Source organism: Rattus norvegicus, chromosome 19, assembly GCF_036323735.1.
Source record: "Rattus norvegicus strain BN/NHsdMcwi chromosome 19, GRCr8, whole genome shotgun sequence".
NCBI lineage: Eukaryota > Metazoa > Chordata > Mammalia > Rodentia > Muridae > Rattus > Rattus norvegicus.
In genome coordinates, this window is record NC_086037.1 from 24,173,815 (window position 1) to 24,200,674 (window position 26,860).

Sequence of the window (26,860 nt, forward strand, 5' to 3'; positions counted from 1 at the left end):
GCTCTGGTTCTATCTCTTGTGCTATTTACCCATCAGTGTTCCAGGGTCATTAGGACTCAGTTTTCAGTTCCATAAAAGACTGTTCCTCATCCCAGGATTGTCTAGGCATCTTCAGAAGGCTCTCGAGAGAACAGTACTGATTGAAGTCAGCAGAAGGTTATTAGGCTGCCCTGGACCTATGGTGTCACACCAGGTTTTACAAAACTCAGTGGGTGGACCACATGGTTAGCATGACCTTCTCTTGGTTCTACTGACCTCCTTTGAAGGTGTTGGCCCACTACTAATTGATGTTGGCCCCATGCATTGGGCTTTCATGGATAGTTGTAGATCCATGTTCTTTCTCAGAGGTGTGGACACTAATTGGTGTCAGGCCAAGCAAACAATTTATTCTTCCCCGAATTAACTCTTTATGGTTTGTGCAGCAGCCTTATATGTATCAAGATGCATTTTATTAAGTCTTCATGGGTATCTGGGACCTGGTAGAGTTAGTGGGACTTGGGAGTAGGAATGGGAGAAAGGGCCAGCATGATCTTACTATGCAGACTGTATTTCCAGAAACCTGCTCAGCCAGCTCCTGATGGAGAACACATGTAGGAAGAAGTTGGTCCCACTTAAGCAGGAGAACAAGGAGGGACATCTTGAGTGTGCACTGAAACAGAAATATTTGGTTGACTTCAACAAGAAAGATAAAGACCATCAACGGCCAGAACCAGCATTATCAGGTAGGGACGAGCAGATGTGTTAGCTTAACAATATCTGATAAAATTTGCCAATTTGATACATCTTTGCTTCTCTTACCACCTTTCTAATTTACACTCACAACCAGCCAACCACCTCATGTAATGGAATTGTTCATTGCTCTGCCTATGCACAAGTATTCTATGAAGTTAAACACTTTTCAGAAACTGAATTATTGTGCAAGCATATTTTGCTGCTCTTTTTGAAGCTGCAGTCTAGAAATGGTGACAGATGAATAACATATCTCATTATTGCATATCCATGTGATAGATTGGATCCTATGTAGAGTTTTGAACAATTTCTTGGTTCTTGAACAATTGACACTCTGTGGTCATGTGACCTCTTGTGTAGGAAGCACCTTTGGGATAAGAACCAAGTGCAAGTGTCAAATTAGTACTTGTCATTGGCTTTATCCTTGGTGACAAATGGACATCTCCTTTCTTCCTGCAACCCGATGAGGTCTCTTCCCATTGCCCTGTTCTTGGTTTGCACTGGTATAAGTCTGGGTCCCAGATTGGCAGCCCACATTACTGTGAGGCTTGCTGGAGATTTTGCCCTGCCTGCAGAGTTAGCAACAATGATATCAGTTAAAAGGTCCATGTCGACTGTCCAATAGAACTGAGGTGGTAGAAGGCAGCATTCTGACAGCTGGCTTGCATTTCTCCACCAAATCAGTGTCTGAAAAACTGCCTTCCTCTCCCAGGTCTCAGAAAGTGCAAGAGAGCTGGAATTGGACACACCCCAGTAAGAGAGCTTCCTGAAGAATAAGTTGCTTTCTCAGGAGTCCCTGATGACCAACATCCTGAATGGTAACATTTTTTGGATGAGTATTCATCCTCTGCGTTAATTTGTCATTTCTTAGAGACCCTAAATTTATATAACACTGAGCCAGCCTGACTGATTGAGGTCTTACTCACTTTCTTCTTCAGAAAACAGCACTTGAGAGACAACTTGGGGGACCGCCTTTCATTATGTGTGCTAGAGGAGAAACAGCAATACGTCTGTGCTTCTAAATGTTCGTTTAAGAATATGCTTTTAGAAATATTTTTGTTATGATTTTAATTGAAGTTTTCTTTTTGTTGTTTCATATTTATATGTTCTTGTTACTATTTTTACTTTAAAATATTTTTAAATATTTTTATTCATTTTAATCCTGTTTTGTTGTAAAAATATATTTGTTATGAATAAATATTGAATTCTATCTCTTGACTCTTAAGACCATCTTTCTTACTCAAGGGTTCTGTCCCTTCCTGTGGACCTAGAACTGACAGCTACAGATGGATCTCTGCATGTTCCATGGAGCCTGGGCTAATAAGTGAATTCAAAGTCACCAAGGGGTACTCAGTGTGACAGTGTCTTTTGTGTGGATAATGTGGCTGTTTCTCGGACACACACTTTATGATGTAATCACTGACATGCTTTACCCAAATGTTAGGGTCCTTGTGGTTCTTCTGAGAGAGCAGCAGATGCTCTACCCTGTGAGTCATCACCACAGCTACTGCAGGTGGCTTTTGTTATTCCACAGGAGGTGCTGTATTAGGTGGACAAGATCACCTATGATTAAATAGAGAGATCTCAGGAGATGTGTATTCACAGGGAACTTACTGAGCCGTACATGCTCAATGTGTTAGCTTGCCAGGCATCCCTACAGAGCTCTGGTGTTCCCACTCCTCATTGTGGGTCAGGATCATCCTCCAGCACCACTTAGTTTTCATATTAGAGCAGATCTTTCACCTTTTATCAATGATGACCATATGTATTATGCACATCTGATAAAATACAGAATAGAAACTAGATCCTGTAAGCCAGCTTGGCATAATGTGTTCTATTGATAGCAAGAAATGTATCTTAATCTAAGCAGTTTAGGGGAAACCTCAAGAGCATACATAGTGAATGCTTCCTATAGCTGTGAACACAGGTTTCTTTTGGAGAGCAGGCCTGTGCAGGCCCAGAACCTAGGTTGGGCAGTTCAAGCTACCCTTTTTCCATGGCCAAACTGGGATCATAATGAGAATGTATTTTTTCCAGGTGACTGATTTCCAATTTATGGAATTGAACTAACTTACTGAGAGTGGAGGTGACTCACAGAGTTAAAGTACAGAAGGAGCAATCCAGAATGTCCACAAAAACTTGCTGTCACCCCAGGGCTTTAAAAGCTCAACAGCTAGAGAAGCAATGTAGTATTTGGTTATTCTCATGCTTAGGTCTAGTCATTCATTATAAGCTGAACATGACACAAAAAGTATCATCTGTGTCAATATAGAAGCTAGTTGTAACTAGATTCACCCCACACTATCACATCACTACTGTATTTGAGGTTCTCAGTTACTATCTAAGACCCTGGAAGAGGCCTGGGTCTTGCTACACATACTCATGATTTATGTCTTCATGACACTGTGTGCTTTGTCCTGTTAATGCTACCATTGGCATACAATACCTTGGATACTTTGTGCTGACATCTGTGACATGAGTCAATAGTTCATGTCATCCTAACCTGAATAAACTGTCCTTAGAGTACAATGTGGTATGAGGGGCCTTCTTTTCCTATGAGATAGCAAAACATTACCACTCTTCAGTCAAGTCTGTCAGCCATTGTCCAGTGCCTGTCTTGAGATGTCCACATTTTCAGCTGAGAGTCTTCATCCAGGCTGCTCTGTAACTTTGTAGAAGATTAAATAGGTCCCAGCCCTAGGATTTAATTCCGTGTAACTGTACTTGCCGAACATTCTCAAAGCCCTATGATCTACCCTAGCCATCTGTTCTTTAGAGAAAAAAAAATAAAGAACGACATTGCACTTGATTTCTCCCCCAACAAAAGGAGAGCCTGCATAGGGCCTTTAAGTAACTCTAAGCCCCAGCTTCCCCACAGCTCCCTCCATTGATTCCATTATTGATCTGTTTTCATTATTGCTCACTTTATTTTTGGTGTGCAAAGAATGTGCACCATGTCAATAAAGTGTGTGTGTGTGTGTGTGTGTGTGTGTGTGTGTGTGTGTGTGTGTGTGTGTTTGTATGGGGAAGGGTCCATAGTAGAAACTGTCGAGGTGCATGCAGACTCATGTTACTACTGCCCCATGGCACCTTGCAGGGAGCACTGAAATGGTGGCTACGTTAATACAACCTAAACCGGGTGTGCATGGTTTGCAGTGAGATTGTGATGTCATCCCCACTGGAGAGAGCAGCAAAAGCTTCATTTATTACATGCTACTTTTACCAAGGTGAGGCAAAGCCTCATCTTATAGAGTGTCTGGTAGGATTTGACAGCAGGAAATTAATTCAAGGCTCAAATCAAATCAATCAATTACAAACAAAGAGAAAAATACAAAGAGTCAAGGGAACCACGAGCTGTGTGTTGGTTTTTTGTTTGTTTGTTTGTTTGCTTGCTTGCTTTTTTTTTTTTTTTTTGGTTCCTTTTTCTTTTTTTTTTTTTTTGTTGAGAAGGTCCACCAGAGAGACAACCTCTTCCTCAAACAAACTATACACCAGAGAGACAATACCTAAACTGACAAAATTAGAAATAAATGGGGGATATAACAATAGACAACCAACAAATTCAACAATCCTCCCTGGTTTGAGTGCCCTGGGGAAGTTGGGAAGCCACTTTTCCCTATCCTGTGTGACTTTCCCTGCATAGTGAGCTCTCCTGCAGGAGATGCTTTCACATGCTTCTTTAAAAGCACCTGTTCCTCAGATCCAGATCAGCTGTGAAAACAGGCTTCTTCAAGATAGTGTGAGCTACCCCACCCAGCTCAGAGCTGCAACTCCATAGGATCCTCCACTCCCAGTGCTGTGTGGGTCCCATGGATAAGTCAGAGCAATGTGCCCCTTCTGAGAAGTGACTTAGAACAGAAGGTTCAGAAGTGACAATCAACCCCCAAGTGCTTCTTTCAGGAGAAAGCAACCAGCTCTTCTTATGAAACAGTGTAGGCTCCCACATGACCCAGGTCTGTGACTGGGAAAGATTTTCTGGAGCTTAGTTGCCCAGTCAGTGTGGGGCTACATTCTTGATCAATGCTCATTCTACAACAAAAGGTCCTCCCGCTCCCTCCCAGGCCTTCAGTTGAACCGAGGTCCTTCCAGGACCAACAGACCTGAGAGAACAGAGTGCATCTCAGGGGAGAGAAGAGGCCCGAATGATTTTAAATGGGAGAAAAACCCCATATCCGCCATCTAACAACGTTAGGGTTTGTGCATATGTGGACTTCAGAACCTTAAGGTCAGATTTTCTGATAACAGCTGCTGGTGAAGATGAAGTCTGCTATGGGTGGGATTGTCCCAGGCAGGGAGGGGATCTGACTCTGCAGGCCTGGCCAGCTTCTTCATTCTCCTGAAACTAAGTGTTGGTCAGCTGTAAATCTGAAGTGAGAGTTGGTTTTTGACAACTCAAATGGATGAATTTCAAGTCTCACACACTATGTGAGACACACATTTACCCACAGGGGATTTGAACTCACTTCTATAGTAGTGACTGGGAGCCAACAGAGGGAAAGCATTCTCACCTTTAGCATTCTGTCTGTATCAGAGACGACGGGGACTGGCTTCCTGGACAGACATGTCCAAGCAGACACACCATGTAATGGGGGAAAACTGAGGTAAGAAATGTCCTGGGGACAGTGATTTCAGATTGTGCCTTCAGCCAGAAATCTCTGTTGCCATTAAGTCAAGCAGCCTTGGGCCTCCTAAACTTGTCAGTACGTCAGGGTGTCTCTGCTGTCACACCTGCATCAGGTCCTCCTCAGATGAAGGCTTCTCAAAAAAAAAAAAAATATATATATATATATATATATATATATATATATATATATATATATATAAAGCAATGTTTCTCAACCTGTGGGGTGCAACCACTCACAAATTTATATCAGATATTATAACTTATAAGAGTAGCAATATTAGTTATGAAGTAGTAATGGAATAATTTTGTGGTGGGGGTCACCACAGCATGAAGAGCTGTATTAAAGGGTTGCATCAGTAGGAGGGATTTGAACCACTGCCATAGAAGCTGACACATGGGAGCAGACTCCTCATGTGAGTAGAGACCCATGGCAAGGGATACTGTGTCCTACCTTAGGAACCAGAGGCAGAATCTATCCCAGGAGTCTGTGGGTCACCTTGTCTTAAATTCTTCCAGGGTCAAGAATAGCATTGATCATCTCAGCAGAGTCAGCTTGCACAGCCACATCAGGCCCATGGCTTCCCTTTACAAAGAAGGATGTGGGTCTAAGTGACAGCCTGTGAGACTGAGGGGACCCTGATACTCATTTGCTTTGAGCTGTGGTTTCTTCAGGTGTAAAATGGACGTGTTTCTGCTGAATTGGGTTGTTGTGGAGATTAACAGAACATACAACCTGCTCAGTGTCTGCCTGGCATGGACACCTGCTGGTTAAATGGAAGCTCTCGATGGGGATGCATTTAAAAGTAGAATCTCGAGCCCCATAGCGTTAGATGTCAGGCGACATACAGGGGTTGTAAGGGTTTTGTGATTCCAAGAGAGCCTTGAATTAAAACCAAAGGATCTTGTTTTAAATTAAAAAAAATAATCAAGTATAAAGTGCCAATATGAAATAATCATAAACAGAAATGAGCTAATTCCTGGAAGTCATTTAGTTTTACATTTTCTGCTTCTATTTTCAAGGCATCTAGAGTAGCACTGTACGAGATCCTAAAGCCTTCTCTTATGGTGCTACCCATTCTTTCCTCTCTCCTTGAGGACTTCTCAGGTGACTTAAGAAAACCTGATTTCCTTTCAGATTGTCCCCAGCTGCTGTGATCTCTCTGTCCATGGGCATTGCCAAAAGCTGCAGAGCCAATGTGTTGTTTTACAACACAAAATTTCCAGACATCAATTTTACCAATGAAGTCTCAGGAATCAGATGCTGAATTCAAGTAAAGCTCCCAACTGTCCTTCCTAATTCACTGTTCCCCCAGAAGAAGAGCATTGTAGCTCCCTCTGCACACTTTCTTAAAAATCCTTCAACTCAAAGACTTTCCATTGCCCTAGTTATCTTAATTTCCTATCAAGTTGTGCCTTGATCTGCTCTAGACCTAAGTGCCCTTTAGCTTTGCAGTAAAGGTGTGAGGTAGGTGAGCTGAACAGTAATAAAGTCCATGTTCACAGTAAACAAAGAGCTCTTGCATTAAATGTCTGTGCCCTGGCGATGCTATACCACACAATAGTTTTTCATTAAATAATACATTCAGGGAGATCACAGTGTGATCGAATATTTTGTAACATAACTTAATAATGTTCTCTCTATTACATAAGACAAGTACTATCCTGTGTATTCTGGCCTTTTTCTGTCATGTCTGTGTTCATCACCATGGGAATCCCAAGGAACATCAATCCTGGGCTTTTGAAACTGTTGCATACAGCCACCTGGGGACCAAAACTACCCAGGAGACTACTGATACTTGATGCACATAAAGTCACCTCCCTATTTTCATATACTTTATGGCAAGAAGTCACCATTGCTGACCATGTCTCATTATCCAACGTGCTCCTAAATGGAAGAGTTGGGGTCAAGGAGGTCACTAACAAAGCACAAAGCACCCATCTCAGATAAATATGTATGCTTTTTTGAATTCAAACATCCATGGATTTCAGGACACAATTAAAAGTCCAAACATAAGGATAAGTGACATAGAAGAGAATTGAGATTTCCAGTCCATAGGTCCAGTAAACATCTTCAGCAAATCATAGCAGAAAACTTCCATAAGGTAAAGAAATAAAAGGCCATAAAGGTACAGCAAGCCTACAGAACGCAAATTAATTTAACCAGAAAAATTTCCTCCATTCACATAATAATTAAAACACTAAATGCACAGATAAAAGAAAGAATATTATACGGGGTAAGGTATAAATATCCAGTAACAAATGAATTCAGACCTATCTGAATTACACCAGACTGCTCAACGGAGACTCAAAAAGCCAAAAATCCTGGACAGATGTAATGCAGACCCAGGTTCTTATACCCAGCATAATTCGCAATCACCACGAATGGAGAAACCAAGACATTTTATGACAAATCCAAATTTAAACAATATTTTTTCTCTAAGAAAGCATAACCGAGGACAATAGGAGGAAAACTCCAAGAAAATGAGCTAAACTATACCCAAGAACAAAACCAAAAATTAATCACCTCACAATAATTAAAAAAAAAAAAGAGAGAAGCACACAAACATAATTTCACCTACAACCAGAAAAAGAGGAGATAGCAGCAACTATTGGTCTTTAATATCTAACCAGACACTCTGTTACCAACCCCCGAGCTCCTAGGGACAAAACTGCCAGCCAAAGTGTATAGAAGGATGGGTCTATGGTTCTAGGTAACTGTGTAGAAGAGGAGTGACTTAAGTGGCATCCATGTGGTGGGAGGCCATTGACTACACTGAGGCCTGTTGCCCACCAAAAGGAGATCCTAGAGGTGTGAGGTGGGAATGGGTATGTGTGGGTGGGGGAGCACTGTCACATAGGCAAAGCTGAGCAGAAATGGGATGTAAGATTTGATGAGGGGAGTCTGGAAAGAGGGAAAACATTTGAAATATAAATAAATAAAATAACCAATTAATAAAAAAATATCCGAAAATAAAATAGAAAGTGAAAAGGTAAAAGAAAACTGACACCAAAACAAAACTAAAGAAATCCCTGTAGTGTATTGGTCTAATTCTGCTTGTATTTAATGCTAATTTGTGGAACTCAAGACTAGTTAACCCCAAAGAAGCTGACCCTGCTCCCAGTTAACTGTGATTTTAAAGAAGCCAACAGCCCACAACTGCACAGCAGAGAGATGGGGCAGGTGAGCTTTGAGGGCTTTGCTAGAGAGGATCATGAGGAGGGAAGAAGGAAGAAGAAGCTGCCAAAGAATAAAGGAAGAATGTGTGATGGAGAGGAGAGAGGAAGAGGACAGCAGCCATGGTTAAGGGAGAGGAGCGCCTGGTCCTGAGGGCTGTCCAAGTGCAACAAAGAGCAGCCAAGATGCTACACAGTCAGTAAGAGTTGAGCGTTATTGTTTGGAAAGTAGATCTGATACCATGGAGGGCAGGCAGCTGCCCAGCTACTGTGCTGATTAGGGCATAGTATACATAAATTTAACACAATGTGTATAACCAGTAAGACAGCACTGTAGAGGATCCTAAAAGGATTACTTTAGTTTGAAGGGAAGGATAAAATGCCAGAGGAAACAGGAAATAATTTAATAAAACTATGACAGTCAATCAAAAGAAGCCAATAAAAACCACAAAAATTAACAAAATGACAAAATTTAATACATAGTTTTAAATAATCGGGGGCTGGGGATTTAGCTCAGTGGTAGAGCGCTTACCTAGGAAGCGCAAGGCCCTGGGTTGGGTCCCCAGCTCCGAAAAAAAGAACCAAAAAAAAATAATAATAATATTTGCATGTCACTAAACTCAATTCCCCAGTAAACAGACATACATTTAGCCAGAAACAGGATCACCATCATGAGAGATGTAGAGGATATACTAGGGAAACAGACCTAAGACACAGGTCCCTATAGCAATTCTGTGCAGTTTCTCTGTCAATAAAAACCAACAAGCTCTAGAGGTAAATGTCTGTGTTAGTGCTGACCTACACCACCAGACATATATTTTCTTTTAAGTAAATAACAAAATCATGAGGCTTATAATGTAATCAAGTATCCTGAAACATGAGTTTGCAGTGTTCCCTACACTTTTTAAATCAAGTCTGACTACCATTTTGGTTGTTTCCAATCCTGTCTGAGTGCATCATCAAGGGAATCCCAAAGGAAATCAGAAATGGGTTCTTGAAGCTGTTGCACAAGGCCAGTATAGACCTAAGTAACACAGAGGAAACCTTGATTCTTATCACAAGGGATCATTTCACCATCCCTCTTGTCACATAACTTATGGCACGATGTCACCTTTCCTGACCTTAGCTTCTTCTCCTAAATGCTGCTGAAGGGAAGATTTGGTGTCAAGGGGTCTGATTCAAACCACACCAACACTGAATTCATTTAAATAGGTGTAGTTCATTGAATGCACACACCAATACAGTTCAACCAGAGCAACAGCTCACAACTGTGTACTGGACATTGCTATGGCCCAGCTCATTGCAAGATCCACATGGGCTCATGCACAAGTGCTGGAAATGCTGCTGTCTATGGCCCTGACTCAGGCCATTTTACACATAATTGTTCTTATTTTCCTGGATTCTAATGGGTCCTACGTGAAACTCATAGTTGGGGAACTTGTTAAGATTAACAAATCTCATAACATACAGAACATAACAGGGTATGTGACCAGCACCACACAGTTCAATGTCAGATTTTTTTGTTTTTCTTAGTTTGTTTCTTGGCATCCATGATGTGGAGGCATATTACAGAACAATAGGAAAGAGCTGGCTGCTGTGTAACAAATTTGCTGCTATTAAGGTAGGTACGGGGGCAAGACCTCAGCAGTAGCCCTTACGATGGGAAGGAGATGATGTGTTTGATAACTGAAAGGAACTGCCTCAGCTGTGTTTCTCTGCCTGCTCAGTGCCCATTCAACATCACTCGGTGCCTGAAGAGGAACTCAAGGTCTGCCCCCTGCTGCCTGTGAGCCAGGACTCAGCACAGAAAGGCAAGGCCACAGTGCTGGTTTCCAATCCCTCAGTAATGCTGGATTTCCAATAGCGTACTTGTATACACAAATACAGTGTGGTAAGATACAATAGATACTAATCATTTCTCACATAGAGCAGCAGTTGATTGACTACAACTAATTCTATTTAAGAAAAGAGAAAGAAACCTGGCTCTTGTGGAAATATACAAAGAAATATCTATGGTGGTGGGGAATGAATTCTGCCATGGACTGAACTCAGAAAAGAGGGGTTGGGAGAAAGATGCATGGTTAAATAGCACACCAGGTTCACATTGTGTCAACTTGATTTAATCTAAGGACAAAGAAGTGGAGCATCTCTGATGGCTTTCTTCTAGTCCCTTGAAAAAATCCCTGGGGATTGGCCTCAGTACTTCATACTTCTTGATGGGTCAGCAACACTCAAGGAAGCTTGAGACTGTCATAGGCACAGTATTATGCTACATATACAGAGTAGATAATACTAAGATGTTCAGATGGTGGTATCGATTTGTATGCACTCTTAATATTGACCTAAGGAAATAGAGATCAAGGTCCTGAGAATAGGAAGATCAGTTCCAGTTTTTTTCTACCATTCCAAACGGAAAGACTGGTAGGGAGAGAATGGTAAATAATCAAGAATTCAGAGATGATGCTTTGAATGAAGTGTGGGTTTCTGTGCTGGTTTTAGACAGGGTCTCGAGTATCCCATGTTGCCCTCTCCCTGGTTGGCCAGGTTCACTCTGAGCTCAGATGAACCTCTTTCCACTTTCCAATACATAGGCTTACAAGAGTGGCCTCCAAGGACTGTGAGGACAGCATTAGCCTTTGACAGTTGAGGTGTGTAACCCACAACTATAGTTTTAGCCACGTTTTCCCATGTCTACGAGCTATTTCAGATTGTTGCTGTTAGATGCCTGAAAATCAAGGACGTAGAAAAATACCCTGATAGAGAGCAAGGACATGGTGATCACATCCTTGCCTCTTCTGTATGTTCTGGATGAGGTTTGTTAAAATTCCAATATTGCAAAAAGCTTTATATAGGGCCCATCACATTAAGGGTCACTATGCACTATTCTATCTAAAATGGCCGAAACAGAACTGACTACCATATAACACTTCCTGCAATCTTCATATGAGAGAGAAGCTTGAGTTTTTCTTTTGACTTTTTCTCTTCTCTTTCTTTCTTGTTTTTTGCTATATAAGTTGCTATATGAATTTGCCCCCAAAATTTGAACTACGGAAGTGATCTATCAGTGTTAATGTGTGCATTCTATAAAGTATTCATTATATACTATGATAGATGGTTTTGTGTTTGGTGGAGTGGCCATTTCCCAGTGTACAGGTGCTGGGACCTTCCTCTATTCACTTAATGGATAAGCACCATTTAGCCGTTTATGTGCATCCCCTATATCTCTTGACTATTTTATTTTTCTGATAAAAGCAAATGATGTATCTTACTCAGGCCTGTGATCAGTGCTCCTTTGGCGACATTGGTACAGAGAGGAGAACCCCACAAGCAGCATAAGGTTCCCTTCACTCATGCTCCCAATATTGCACTTTCCTCTGCCAACTGGTCTCCACACTTTTCCTAGCACCATAAAGACTTCAAATCTTTCAGCTAAGGAATTTTTTGGCAATTGTCGATTGCTAAGCACACGACTTCATGAGTGTTCCCCTAATACACACCCATGTTGTAAACTACCATGCAGACTATTTCTTGATGTGATTTAAAGCACCTGTACAAAATGAGACAAAGAGAACTTTTGACTGCATATTCAAACTGGTGTGAAATCTCAGGAAGGTTTAATGGCTAACATTGGTGGATGAGGACAATTTGAGTTAGGATGAGACATTTTTGGGCAAGATATGAAAGGAAACATTCATTTAGATGCATAGGGATTACTAAGGGTTTTATAATCAAGCCTTGAGGAAAATTTGGCTTTGGAAGCAGGAGATGCTCAGTGGCTCTCCCCAGGAAATTCTCCTGGAAAGGGCACCTCAGCTTATGCTCAGTACAGGGAGAACATTAGCAGGGAGCCAAAGTCTGTTCCCCATGACATCAGCTGTCCCTTCTTGGACATTCTATTGTCTCCTAGAGAGTTCTTGGCATCCTCTGCTATGTCACCAGTGTTGTAGTGACAACCAGTGCCTTAGTTTCTCTCAGTCTGAATCTGGCGGTTACACCCTAAACATGTTTTCCCGTCTTCACAACCGTTTTGGGAGGGGGGACGTTGATTGTGGAGAGACTAGAGTGAAAGAGTCTGGCCTTTCGTCTCAAAGTAATGATGGACAAAGACAGCACTTCTGGGGATTGTTTAGTAAGTTCTGGGCAGTATATTTTGAGCTTCCTGTCAGGGGGGCTGCAGGCTTAAGCTGACCTTTCTAGCAATGGGCCATAACAACTGGAGCATCTGAAAAGGAATTGAATTTCCATGAATATTACAATTTCTTAAAATCAAGGATTTCAGAATTTTAGTTTCCCCATCCCCACTGGGAGGATATGGTAAGGCCAATGCTATTATACTGTGAACTTCTGGTCTTTATTTTTCACTTCATTTGTTATGTTACATTGATATAAAAACACCATCAGGAGTCATGGAGGGTCCACCTTTTCTGAGTTTAGACAGGGCAGCAATGTATTTCACTATCATTGCTTCTTTAAATACAGTGGATATCTGACAGTAGGAACAGGGGGAGAATTGTGCTCCAGGCAATAACCTTATGTTCTTAGACCTTCTCTGATTTCTTCTAATTGAAGGGTCATCGTTAGCTTTATATATTAGAGGTTGTGTATTACAAACATTTTTCTAAAATACCAAAACTATTTGGAACATGTAGACCAAGATTCAGCCTGTAACCCATTGGCAATTCGGGGGTTTGGTATTTCAAATAGGGGAATTGATAAGTGTGTTGACCATGTCCTCCCTGGAAATGCATTTTAAATCCAAAGATATTGGCCTAGAATATCAGGGTAGGACATCTGAGTGTCTCCAATCACTCAAGTTTTGTGAATGGTGAATTTATCATCTGAGTTCTGAAACCACAGGGGTGAGGGTCCTGAACCAGCTGTACCCTGTTCAGCTGATAATAATCCTGGAGAAGCCATCTCTGTGGTACATGTAAGCACGTGATGTCCAGCATAGGGAACACCTGGCTGCTTACATCTCTTGGTCTCTATAGAGTAGTGCGAGAACTGAGATACACTGAGGAGGCCTCTTAAGCATAGACCAATCGCCTAGCAGTGACACTGGGTTCCAGGCTTGTTCTCCTGTTTCGGCCTCACTGTGGACTATGTACACTCTATGCATTCTCCCCATGCAGGTTCACTTGTGTTGTTCTACCTACAGACGCTGGGAGAGAAACATCATCCCCTGGAACTGAGCTAAGCAAGAAGCAGGCCAAGAAGCAAAATAAGAGGTGGATTTAAGAGCTGCAGCTCATTACAGAGGAGCGAAATGACCTGAGAGATTGCCTGATGTTTGTGACAGAGAGATCCATGAAGAACAGGTATGAATCGCTCCAAACGCTCTTGTTCCATTCCTGGGTGTTCAATGTCACCTTCATCTTATCCTTTCAAGGTTTTGGGTTCTAGAAAGCTGTGTCTCTGTAACGACCCTTTTTTAAACCTCATCTCCCATATAGAGGAGATCCAGAACCTGACCCTTCCTGAGGAGCAAGATGGAAAATGGACTCATCTGCTTCCATTTATTGAAAAGCAGAACTTGTGGTCTGTATGAAGAATTCGGGGATAAAGTCAGGGAGAGTGAGTGTCCAGTGTGCATTTGCAAAGCCCTTGACAGCTGGTGGCTTTGCAAGACTGTAATTGCAGTGAGTTTATGGTGAGACTCTGTACGTGCTAGGCAGGGGACTGAGTGCTGGAAGATCCAGGCAGCAGCCTGAGGGGCCTGGTCCCAAACTGTTCATCTCAATGCTTGACTAGAAGGTCTCAGGCTCAGGCCTGTTTGTTCTTGTCTGTGTGTCTTGCCCTCTGAGACAGCAATGGTGCATGCATTTCTCCTGGTTCTCACAGTGCTCTCTGTTTCCATATTTCTCTTTCTCTTTCTCTGACTCTGTTTACATTTCTCTTTTTTGTGGCTGTGTCTCAGTCTGTGTATGTGCATGTGCACACATCCAAATGCATATGTACAACATTTATATGTTTATATTTCCCTCCACACTTGGAATCTAGGGGTCTATGTCTTGGCCTGAGTATTTACCTGTAACACATTCATGGAGATGTGAATGGTTTGTTATGGGAGCCCCACTGTCAACAGCACAGTTCTTTGACTGTGTGGTCATATTTGTCTGTACAGTTGTATCCATTGGGCAGTTTATTATTTTGTGGCCAGATGTGATCTCTGCTCCATAATTATGTGTAATGCCTGTCTCTACACTATTAGTTATTCAGAATGAATAATTCCTGTTGTCAAAACAGGAAAAATCAAATCACATTTTCTGGGTGTGTAGGGGAGTGCCCGGAAGAGCTGTGGCTGAGGCTTTTGATAACATAACTGTCTGGACTCCAGGTCCAGTCTTCTGTATTGAACAATGGGAGCCAGGGAACCCTCCATCTGGATGCTGAGCTTCTGGTGTCCTGGCCCCAGAATAACAAGTTTCTGAAGCTGAAGAAGATCCCAATATGTACAATTCAGAAGGTGTCCTTCCAGGGCTGGGGTAGTACAGGACCCACCCTGAGTTCATATATTCCTAAATGCTGATGTTCGCTGTATTCTATCATTTGTGGTCAGGCCCTACTTCAGGCCAAATCCATATTATAAAGACCTGGAGAGAATGGAGGAGGCGGTCATGTCAATTCTGCACAACTTAGAGATGGAGAACAATGAGATCCATGAGAACAACCATAAGCTGAAGAAGGAGATTACCTTCTCTAGGTGAGTCCTGGTCAGAAAGCCTATTACCTGTGGAATGGCCATTTCTGATTTCTTTGTTCTGGATTGGACAGTCTTCAGCTATGATTCTATCTCTTGTGCTGTTTACACATCAGTGTGCCAGGGTCATTAGGTCAGTTTTAAGTTCCACAAAAGACTGTTACTCATCCCAGGATTGTCTAGGCATCTGCAAAAGGCTCTAGATAGAACAGCACTGATTGAAGTCAGCAGAAGGTTATTAGGCTGACCTGGGCCTCTGGTGTCAAACTAGGTTTTACAAAACTCAGTGCGTGGACCAAATGGTTAGGATGACCTTCTCTTGGTTCTACGGACCTCCTTTGAGGGTGTTTGCCCACTACTTATTGATGTTGCCCCCATGCATTGGGCTTTCAGGATAGTTGTAGATCCATGTTCTTTTTGAGAGATTTGGACCCTATTTGATGCTTGGGCCATCAAAAAAATTTCTTCTTCCCTGAATTGGCTGTTTCCTGTTTCTGCAGCAGCCTTATATGTATCAAGATGTATTCTACGTTTTCATGGGTATATGGGTTCTAGGGTTGTTAATGGAACTTGGAAGTAGGAATGGGAGAAAGGGGCAGCAAGATCTTACTATGCAGAATGTATTTCCAGTAACCTGCTCAGCTGCTCCTGATGGAGAACACATGTATGAAGAACTTCGTCACATCTATGCAGAAGAGCAAGGTGGTACAGATTGATTGTGCACTGATACAGAAATATTTGATTGAATTGAACAAGAACGATAAATATGAATAGGAGAAGACCAGAAACTGCCAGACCCCAGCAATATCTGGTAGGAATAAGCAGCTGTGTGAGCTTAACAATATCTGATACCATTTTCCAATTTCATACATCTTTGCTTTCCCCTACAAGCTTTCTAATTTACACTCCCAACGAGCCAACCATGGCCTGTAATGGAATTGTTCATTGCTCTGTCTATGTACAAGTATTCTGGGAAGTTAACCACTTTTCAGAAACTGAACTATTGGCAAGTATATTTTGCTTCTCTTTTTGAAGCTGCAGTCCAGAAATGGTGACAGATGAATAACATATCATATTATGGCATGACTGTGTGATATGCTATGTAGAGTTTTGAACAAGGTCTTGGTCCTGTGACAAATGACATTTTGTGGTCATGTGACCTCCTAGGTAGGAAGCACCTTTGTGGGATTAGAACCAATTGTAAATGTCGAATTCATCCTTGTCATTGACTTTTATCTTGGTGACATATGGACATCTCCTTTCTTTCTGCAACCCAATGAGGTCTCTTCCCATTGCCCTGTTCTTGGTTTGCACTTGTATAAGTCTGGGTCCCAGATTGGCAGCCCACATTACTGTCAGGCTTGCTGGAGATTTTGCCCTGCCCGCAGAGTTAGCAACTATGATATTAGTTAAAAGGTCCATGTCGACCGTCCAATAGAACTGAGGTGGTAGAAGGCAGCATTCTGACAGCTGGCTTGCATTTCCCCACCAAATCAGTGTCTGAAAAACTGCCTTCCTCTCCCAGGTCTCAGAAAGTGCAAGAGAGCTGGAATTGGACACAGACCAGGAAGAGGACTCCTGAAGAATAAGTTGCTTTCTCAGGAGTCCCCTGCTGACAAACATCCTGACTATTAACAATATTTTTGGATGAATATTCTTCCTCATAGTTAATTTGTCATTGCTTAGAGACCCTAAATTTATATATCACTAAGCCAGCCTGACTGATTGAGGTCTTACTCACTTCCTTCTTTAGAATTCACCACTTAAGAGACAGCTTGGGGGATCGCCTTTCATTATGTGTGCTAGAGGAGAAACAGCAATACATCTGTGCTTCTAAATGTTCGTTAAGAATATGATGTTTAGAAATATTTTGTTGGCGGATCCCGGCCCGTAGCAGCTCTCTGCTCCCAAACCCCGTGGGAGAGAGACCTCACCGCCTGGTCAGGTGGGCACTCCTGAGGCTGCAGAGGGGAGGAGACCACCAACACTGCCCACCCCTGCCCACATCCCTGGACCAAGAGGAAACTGTATAAGGCCTCTGGGTTCCCGTAGGGGAGGGCCCAGGAGTGGCAGGACCCCTGCGCCTGAGACACCGAGGGAACCTGAAGGAAACAGACCGGATAAACAGTTCTCTGCACCCAAATCCCATGGGAGGGAGAGCTAAACCTACAGAGAGGCAGACACGCCTGGGAAACCAGAAGAGACTGCACTCTGCACACATCCAGATGCCAGAGGAAAACACGAAACGCCATCTAGAACCCTGGTGCACGGAGGCTCCCGGAAAGAGCAGCGCAGATCTTCCCGGTTGCTGTCACCGCGGAGAGGACTTAGGCAGTACCCCCGAGCAAACTTGAGCCTCGGAACCACAAGGGAGGGCCCAGGAGCGGCAGGACCCCTGCGCCTGAGACACCGTGGGAAGACACGCCTGGAAAACCAGAAGAGACTGCACTCTGCACACACATCTCGGACGCCAGAGGAAAACACCAAACGCCATCTGGAACCATAGTGCACAGAAGCTCCTGGAAAGGGCGGGGCATATATCAAAGGACCAGTAAATATCTTCAACAAAATCATAGAAGAAAACTTCCCTAACCTAAAAAAAGAGATACCCATAGCCATACAAGAAGCCTACAGAACTCCAAATAGATTGGACCAGCAAAGAAACACCTCCCGTCACATAATAGTCAAAACACCAAACGCACAAAATAAAGAAAGAATATTAAAAGCAGTAAGGGAAAAAGGTCAAGTAACATATAAAGGCAGACCTATCAGAATCACACCAGACTTTTCACCAGAAACTATGAAGGCCAGAAGATCCTGGACAGATGTCATACAGACCCTAAGAGAACACAAATGCCAGCCCAGGTTACTGTATCCTGCAAAACTCTCAATTAACATAGGTGGAGAAACCAAGATATTCCATAACAAAACCAAATTTACAAAATATCTTTCTACAAATCCAGCACTACAAAGGATAATAAATGGTAAAGCCCAACATAAGGAGGCAAGCTATACCCTAGAAGAAGCAAGAAACTAATCATCTTGGCAACAAAACAAAGAGAAGAAAAGCACACAAACATAACCTCACATCCAAATATGAATATGACGGGAAGCAATAATCATGAAGACATAAATTATGAGTTTGTGTAGCAAGACCCAGGCCTCTTCCAGGGTCTTAGATAGTAACTGACAACCTCAAATATGGTAGTGATGTGATACTGTGGGGTGAATCTAGTTACAACTAGCTTCTATTGTGACACAGATGACTCTTTTTGTGTCATGTTCAGCTTATGATGAATGAGTATACCTAAGCATGAGAATAACCAAATACTACATTGCTTCTCTACCTGCTGAGCTTTTAAAAGCCCTGGGGTGACAGCAAGCTTTTGTGGACATACTGGATTATTCCTTCTGTACTTTAACTCTCTGACTCACCTCCACTCTCAGTAAGTTAGATCAATTCCATAAATTGGAAATCAGACACCTGGAAAAAATACATTCTCAATACGATCCCAGATTGGCCATGGAAAAGGGTAGTTTGAACTGTCCCACCTAGGTTCTGGGCTTGCACAGGCCTGCTCTCCAACAGAAACCTGTGTTCACATTTGCAGGCTGCATTCACTATGGATGCTCTTGAGGTTCCTCCCTAAACTACTGAGATTAAAATAATTTTCGAAAAACTCATTATGCCAATCTGGCCTACAGGAAGCTAGTTTCTATTCTGTATTTTATCAGATGTGCAGAATACATATGGTCATCATTGATAATATGTGAAAGATCTGCTCTAATATGGACATTAAGTGATGCTAGAGGATGATCCTGACCCACAATGAGCAGTGGGAACACCAGAGCCCTGTAGGGATGCCTGGCAACCTAACACATTGAGCATGAACAGCTCAGTAAGTTACCTGTGAAACACATCTCCTGAGATCTCTCTATTTAATTATAGGTGATCCTGTCCACCTAATACAGCACCTCATGTGGAATAACAAAAGCCACCTGCAGGAGCTGTGGGGATGACTCACAGGATAGAGCATCTGCTGCTCTCTCAGAAGAACCACATGGACCCTAACAATTGGGTAAAGCATGTCAGTGATTTCATCATAAAGTGTGTGTCGGAGAAACAGCCACATTCTCCACACAAAAGACACTGTGACACTGGGTACCCCTTGGTGACTTTGAATTCACTTATTAGCCCAGGCTCCATGGAACATGCAGAGATCCATCTCTAGCTGTCCGTTCTAAGTACACAGGAGGGGACAAAACCCTTGAGTAAGAATGATGGTCTTAAGAGTCAAGAGATCAAATTCAATTTTTATTCATAACAAATACATTTTATAACACAAAAGGATTAAAATGACTAAAAATATTATAAAATAGTTGAAAGTGAAAAATAGTAACAAGAACATATAAATATGAAACAACAAAAAGAAAATTTCAATTAAAATCATAACAAAAATATTTCTAAACATCATATTCTTCACGAACATTTAGAAGCACAGATGTATTGCTCTTTCTACTCTAGCACACATAATGAAAGATGGTCCCCCAAGGTGTCTCTTAAGTGGTGATTTCTGAAGAAGAAAGTGAGTAAGATCTCAATCAGTCAGGCTGGCTTAGTGGTATATAAATTGAGGGTCTCTAAGAAATGACAAATTAACTCTGAGGAAGAATTCTCATCAAAAAAATGTTGTTACCATTAAGGATGTTTGTCATCAGGGACTTCTGAGAAAGCAACTTATTCTTCAGGAAGCTCTCTTACTGGTGTGTGTTCAATTCCAGCTCTCTTGCACTTTCTGAGACCTGGGAGAGGAAGGAAGTTTTTCAGACACTGATTTGGTGAGGAAATGCAAGCCAGCTGTCAGAATGCTGCCTTCTACCACCTCAGTTTTATTGGACAGTAGACCTGGACCTTTTAACTGATATCATTGTTGCTAACTCTGCAGGAATGGCAAAATCTCCGGCAAGCCTCACAGTAATGTGGGCTGCCAATCTGGGAACCAGACTTATACCAGTGCAAACCAAGAACAGGGCAATGGGAAGATACCTCACTGGGTTGCCGGAAGGAAGAGACGTCGATATGTCACCAAGGTTAAAGCCAATGACAAGAACTAATTTGACATTTGCACTTGGTTCTAATCCCAGAAAGGTGCTTCCTACACAAGAAGTCACATGACCAGAGAGTGTCATTTGGCAAGGAAACAAGAACTTGTTCAAAGGTCTGCATAGGAACCAATCTATCACGTGGATATGCAATAATGAGGTATGTTATTCATCTGTCACCATTTCTAGACTGCAGCTTCAAAAAGAGCAGCAAAATATACTTGCAAAATAATTCAGTTTCTGAAAAGTGTTTAACTTCCCAAAATACGTGTGCATAGGCAGAGCAATGAACAATTCCATTGCATGAGGTGGTTGGCTGGTTGTGAGTGTAAATTAGAAAGGAGGTAGGAGGAAGCAAAGATGTATCAAATTGGCAAATTTTATCAGATATTGTTAAGCTAACACAGCTGTTTGTCCCTACCAGATGATGCTGGGTCTGGACGTTGCTGGTCTTTATCTTTCTTGTTGAAGTCAACCAAATATTTCTGGTTCAGTGCACACTCAATATGTACCTCCTTGCTCTCCTGCTTCAGTGGGACCAACTTCTGCCTACATGTGTTCTCCATCAGGAGCTGGCTGAGCAGGTTTCTGGAAATACAGTCTGCATAGTAAGATCATGCTGCCCCTTTCTCCCATTCCTACTCCCAAGTCCCACTATCTCTACCAGGTCCCAGATACCCATGAAGACTTAATAAAATACATCTCAATACATATAAGGCTGCTGCACAAATCACAAAGAGTTAATTCTGGGAAGAATAAATAGTTTGTTTGGCCCGAGCACCAATTAGTGTCCACATCTCTCAAAAAGAACATGGATCTACAACTATCCATGAAAGCCCAATGCATGGGGGCAACATCAATTAGTAGTGGGCCAACACCCTCAAAGGAGGTCAGTAGAACCAAGACAAGGTCATGTGGTCCACACACTGAGTTTTGTAAAACCTGGTGTGATCCCAGAGGTCCAGGTCAGCCTAATAACCTTCTGCTGACTTCAATCAGTACTGTTCTATCTAGAGCCTTCTGAAGATGCCTAGACAATCCTGGGATGAGTAACAGCCTTTTATGGAACTGAAAACTGAGTCCTAATGACCCTGGCAGAATGATGTGTAAACAGCACAAGAGATAGAACCAGAGATGAAGACCGTCCAATCCAGAAAAAAGAAAGTCAGAAATGGCCATTCCACAGGTGATAGCCTTTCTGACCAGGACTTACCTAGACAAGGTTATCTCCTTCTTCAGCTTATGGTTGGTCTCATGGATCTCAGTGTTCTCCATGTCTAAGTTGTGTAGAATTGACATGACCGCCTCCTCCATTCTCTCCAGGTCTTCATAATATGGATTTGGCCTGAAGTAGGGCCTGGCCCCAAATGATAGAATACAATGAACATCAGAATTTAGGAATATATGAGCTCATGGGGGGTCCTGTACTACCCCAGTCCTGGAAGGACACCTTCTGAATTCTACATATTGGGATGTTCTTCAGCTTCAGAAACGTGTTTTTGTTCGTCCAGATGGAGGCTTCCCTGGCTCCCTTTGTTCAATCAAGAGGAAATCTGCAGTCAAACCAGTTAAGCTCTCAAGAGCCTAGGCCTCAATTCTCCATGCTCCTCCACCCCAACACACCCAGAAACCTGTGATTTCTTTTATCCTGTTTTAATAAAAGACCATATATCAAAGCAAAATTATAATCTGCACAAAGAATAGAAATAAACAGACAAACGTGGTCACATAGACAAAGAACTGTGCTGTTGACAGTGGGGCTCCCAGAACAAAGCATTCACATCATCATGAAAGTGTTACAGGTAAATACTGAGGCCAAGACATAGACCACTAGATTCCAAGTTTGGAGGGAAATATAAACATATAAAAGTTGTCCATATGCATTTGGATGTTTGCAGACATAGACTCACAGACTGAGACATACCCACAAAAAAGAGAAATGTAAACAGAGTCAGAGAAAGAGAAAGAGAAATATGGAAACAGAGAGCAGTGTGAAAACCAGGAGAAATGCATGCACCATTGCTGTCTCAGAGGGCAAGACACACAGACAAGAACAAACAGCCCTGCGCCTGAGAACTTCTAGTCAAGCATTGAGATGAACAGTTTGGGACCAGGACCCTCAGGCTGCTGCCTGGATCTTCCAGCACTCAGTCCCCTGCCTAGCAAGTACAGAGACTCACCATAAACTCACTTCAAATACAATCTTGCAAAGCCACCAGCTATCAAGGGCTTTGCAAATGCACACTGGGAACTCACTCTCCCTGACTTTATCCCTGAATTCTTCATTCAGACCACAAGTTCTGCTTTTCAATAAATGGAAGCAGATGAGTCCATTTTCCATCTTGCTCCTCAGGAAGGGTCAGGTTCTGAATCTCCTATATATGGGAGGTGAGGTTTAGCACAGGGTGGTTAGGGAGGCACAGCTTTCTAGAACCCAAAACCTTAATAGGATAAGATGAAGGTGACCTTGCAGTCCCAGGAATGAAACAAGAGTATTTGGAGCGATTCATTCCTGTTCTTCATGGATCTCTCTGTCAGAAAACTTAGGCGATCTCTCAGGTCATTTCTCTCCACGGTAATGAGCTGCAGCTCTTTAATCAGCCTCTCCTTTTCCTTCTTGGCCTGCTTCTCGCTTAGGTCAGTGCCACGGGATGATGATTCTCTCCCAGCGTCTGTAGGTAGAAGAACACAAGTGAACCTGCATGGGGAGAATGCATAGAGTGTACATATATCACAGTGGGGCCAAACAGGGGAACAAGCCTGGAACCCAGTGTCATTGCTAGGCGATTGGTCTATGCTTAAGAGGCCTCCTCAGTGGATCTCAGTTCTCCCACTACTCTATAGAGACCAAAAGATGTAAGCAGCCAGGTGTTCCCTATGCTGGATATCACATGCTTACAGGTACCACGGAGATGGCTTCTCCAGGATTATTATCAGCTGAACAGGGTCCAGCTTGGTTTCACGACCTTCACCCCTGTGGTTTCAGAACTCAGATGATAAATTCACCATCCACAAAACTTGAGTGATTGGAGAGCGGAGGAGACCACCAACACTGCCCACCCCTGCCCACATCCCTGGCCCAAGAGGCAACTGTATAAGGCCTCTGGGTTCCCGTAGGGGAGGGCCCGGGAGCGGCAGGACCCCTGCGCCTGAGACACTGCCGGAACCTGAAGGAAAGAGACCGGATAAACAGTTCTCTGCACCCAAATCCCGTGGGAGGGAGAGCTGAACCTTCAGAGAGGCAGACACGCCTGGGAAACCAGAAGAGACTGCATTCTGTGCACATCCAGACACCAGAGGAAAAAAAAACAAAGCCATCTGGAACCCTGGTGCACGGAGGCTCCTGGAAAGAGCGGCGCAGATCTTCCCGATTGCTGCCACAGCGGAGAGGACTTAGGCAGTACCCCACGAGCAAACTTGAGCCTTGGAACTGCAGGTGGGACCAACTTTTCCCCTGCAAGAAACCTGCCTGGTGAACTTAGGACACACAGAGGCAAAATTCCTCTAAGACCGGGCACTTCCTGTGTTTACCGGAAGTCCCACACCGGCGGATCCCGGCCAGCAGCAGCTCTCTGCTCCCAAACCCCGTGGGAGAGAGACCTCACCGCCTGATCAGGTGGGCACTCCTGAGGCTGCAGAGGGGAGGAGACCACCAACACTGCCCACCCCTGCCCACATCCCTGGCCCAAGAGGCAACTGTATAAGGCCTCTGGGCTCCCGTGGGGGAGGGCCCGGGAGCGGCAGGACCCCTGCGCCTGAGACACTGCCGGAACCTGAAGGAAAGAGACCGGATAAACAGTTCTCTGCACCCAAATCCCGTGGGAGGGAGAGCTAAACCTTCAGAGAGGCAGACACGCCTGGGAAACCAGAAGAGACTGCACTCTGTGCACATCCAGGCGCCAGAGGAAAACACCAAACGCCATCTGGAACCCTGGTGCACGGAGGCTCCCGGAAGGAGCGGCGCAGATTTTCCCGGTTGCTGCCACAGCGGAGAGGACTTAGGCAGTACCCCACGAGCAAACTTGAGCCTTGGAACCACAGGTAAGACCAATTTTTCCCCTGCAAGAAACCTTCCTGGTGAACTCAAGACACAGGCCCACAGGAACAGCTGAAGACCTGTAGAGAGGAAAAACTACACGCCCGAAAGCAGAACACTCTGTCCCCATAACTGGCTGAAAGAAAACAGGAAAACAGGTCTACAGCACTCCTGACACACAGGTTATAGGACAGTCTAGCCACTGTCAGAAATAGCAGAACAAAGTAACACTAGAGATAATCTGATGGCGAGAGGCAAGCGCAGGAACCCAAGCAACAGAAACCAAGACTACATGGCATCATCGGAGCCCAATTATCCCACCAAAGCAAACACGGAATATCCAAACACACCAGAAAAGCAAGACCTAGTTTCAAAATCATATTTGATCATGATGCTGGAGGACTTCAAGAAAGACATAAAGAACTCCCTTAGAGAACAAGTAGAAGCCTACAGAGAGGAATCGCAAAAATCCCTGAAAGAATTCCAGGAAAAGACAATCAAACAGTTGAAGGAATTAAAAATGGAAATAGAAGCAATCAAGAAAGAACACATGGAAACAACCCTGGACATAGAAAATCAAAAGAAAAGACAAGGAGCTGTAGATACAAGCTTCACCAACAGAATACAAGAAATGGAAGAGAGAATCTCCGGAGCAGAAGATTCCATAGAAATCATTGACTCAACTGTCAAAGATAATGTAAAGCGGAAAAAGCTACTGGTCCAAAACATACAGGAAATCCAGGACTCAATGAGAAGATCAAACCTAAGGATAATAGGTATAGAAGAGAGTGAAGACTCCCAGCTCAAAGGACCAGTAAATATCTTCAACAAAATCATAGAAGAAAACTTCCCTAACCTAAAAAAAGAGATACCCATAGGCATACAAGAAGCCTACAGAACTCCAAATAGATTGGACCAGAAAAGAAACACCTCCCGTCACATAATTGTCAAAACACCAAACACACAAAATAAAGAAAGAATATTAAAAGCAGTAAGGGAAAAAGGTCAAGTAACATATAAAGGCAGACCTATCAGAATCACACCAGACTTATCGCCAGAAACTATGAAGGCCAGAAGATCCTGGACAGATGTCATACAGACCCTAAGAGAACACAAATGCCAGCCCAGGTTACTGTATCCTGCAAAACTCTCAATTAACATAGATGGAGAAACCAAGATATTCCATGACAAAACCAAATTTACACAATATCTTTCTACAAGTCCAGCACTACAAAGGATAATAAAGGGTAAAGCCCAACATAAGGAGGCAAGCTGTACCCTAGAAGAAGCAAGAAACTAATCATCTTGGCAAAAAAACAATGAGAATGAAAGCACACAAACATAACCCCACTTCCAAATATGAATATAACGGGAAGCAATAATCACTATTCCTTAATATCTCTCAATATCAATGGCCTCAACTCCCCAATAAAAAGACATAGATCAACAAACTGGATAAGCAACGAGGACCCTGCATTCTGCTGCCTACAGGAAACACACCTCAGAGACAAAGGCAGACATTACCTCAGAGTGAAAGGCTGGAAAACAACTTTCCAAGCAAATGGTCAGAACAAGCAAGCTGGAGTAGCCATTCTAATATCAAATAAAATCAATTTTCAACTAAAAGTCATCAAAAAAGATAAGGAAGGACACTTCATATTCATCAAAGGAAAAATCCATCAAGATGAACTCTCAATCCTAAATATCTATGCCCCAAATAAAAGGGCACCTACATATGTAAAAGAAACCTTACTAAAGCTCAAAACACACATTGCACCTCACACAATAATAGTGGGAGATTTCAACACCCCACTCTCATCAATGGACAGATCATGGAAACAGAAATTAAACAGAGATGTAGACAGATTAAGAGAAGTCATGAGCCAAATGGACTTAACTGATATTTATAGAACATTCTATCCTAAAGCAAAAGGATATACCTTCTTCTCAGCTCCTCATGGTACTTTCTCCAAAATTGACCATATAATTGGTCAAAAAACGGGCCTCAACAGGTACAGAAAGATAGAGATAATCCCATGCGTGCTATCGGACCACCACGGCCTAAAACTGGACTTCAATAACAATAAGGGAAGAATGCCCACATATACGTGGAAATTGAACAATGCTCTACTCAATGATAACCTGGTCAAGGAAGAAATAAAGAAAGAAATTAAAGACTTCTTAGAATTTAATGAAAATGAAGGTACAACATACCCAAACTTATGGGACACAATGAAAGCTGTGCTAACAGGAAAACTCATAGCGCTGGGTGCCTGCAGAAAGAAACAGGAAAGAGCATATGTCAGCAGCTTGACAGCACACCTAAAAGCTCTAGAACAAAAAGAAGCAAATACACCCAGGAGGAGTAGAAGGCAGGAAATAATCAAACTCAGGGCTGAAATCAATCAAGTAGAAACAAAAAGGACCATGGAAAGAATCAAGAGAACCAAAAGTTGGTTCTTTGAGAAAATCAACAAGATAGATAAACCCTTAG

At 42.8% G+C, this 26,860-nt stretch overlaps 2 protein-coding genes across 2 annotated transcripts in view; one reads left to right on the forward strand and one right to left on the reverse strand.

Annotated features, from left to right (window-relative positions):
* The window catches only part of LOC134483260 (disks large homolog 5-like), a 664,485-nt gene that overhangs the window by 618,569 nt on the left and 19,056 nt on the right, over positions 1-26,860 (reverse strand). The gene's annotated exons all lie outside the window — the stretch shown is intronic.
* Positions 1-26,860, forward strand: part of LOC134483259 (uncharacterized) — a 478,774-nt gene that overhangs the window by 417,307 nt on the left and 34,607 nt on the right. The gene's annotated exons all lie outside the window — the stretch shown is intronic.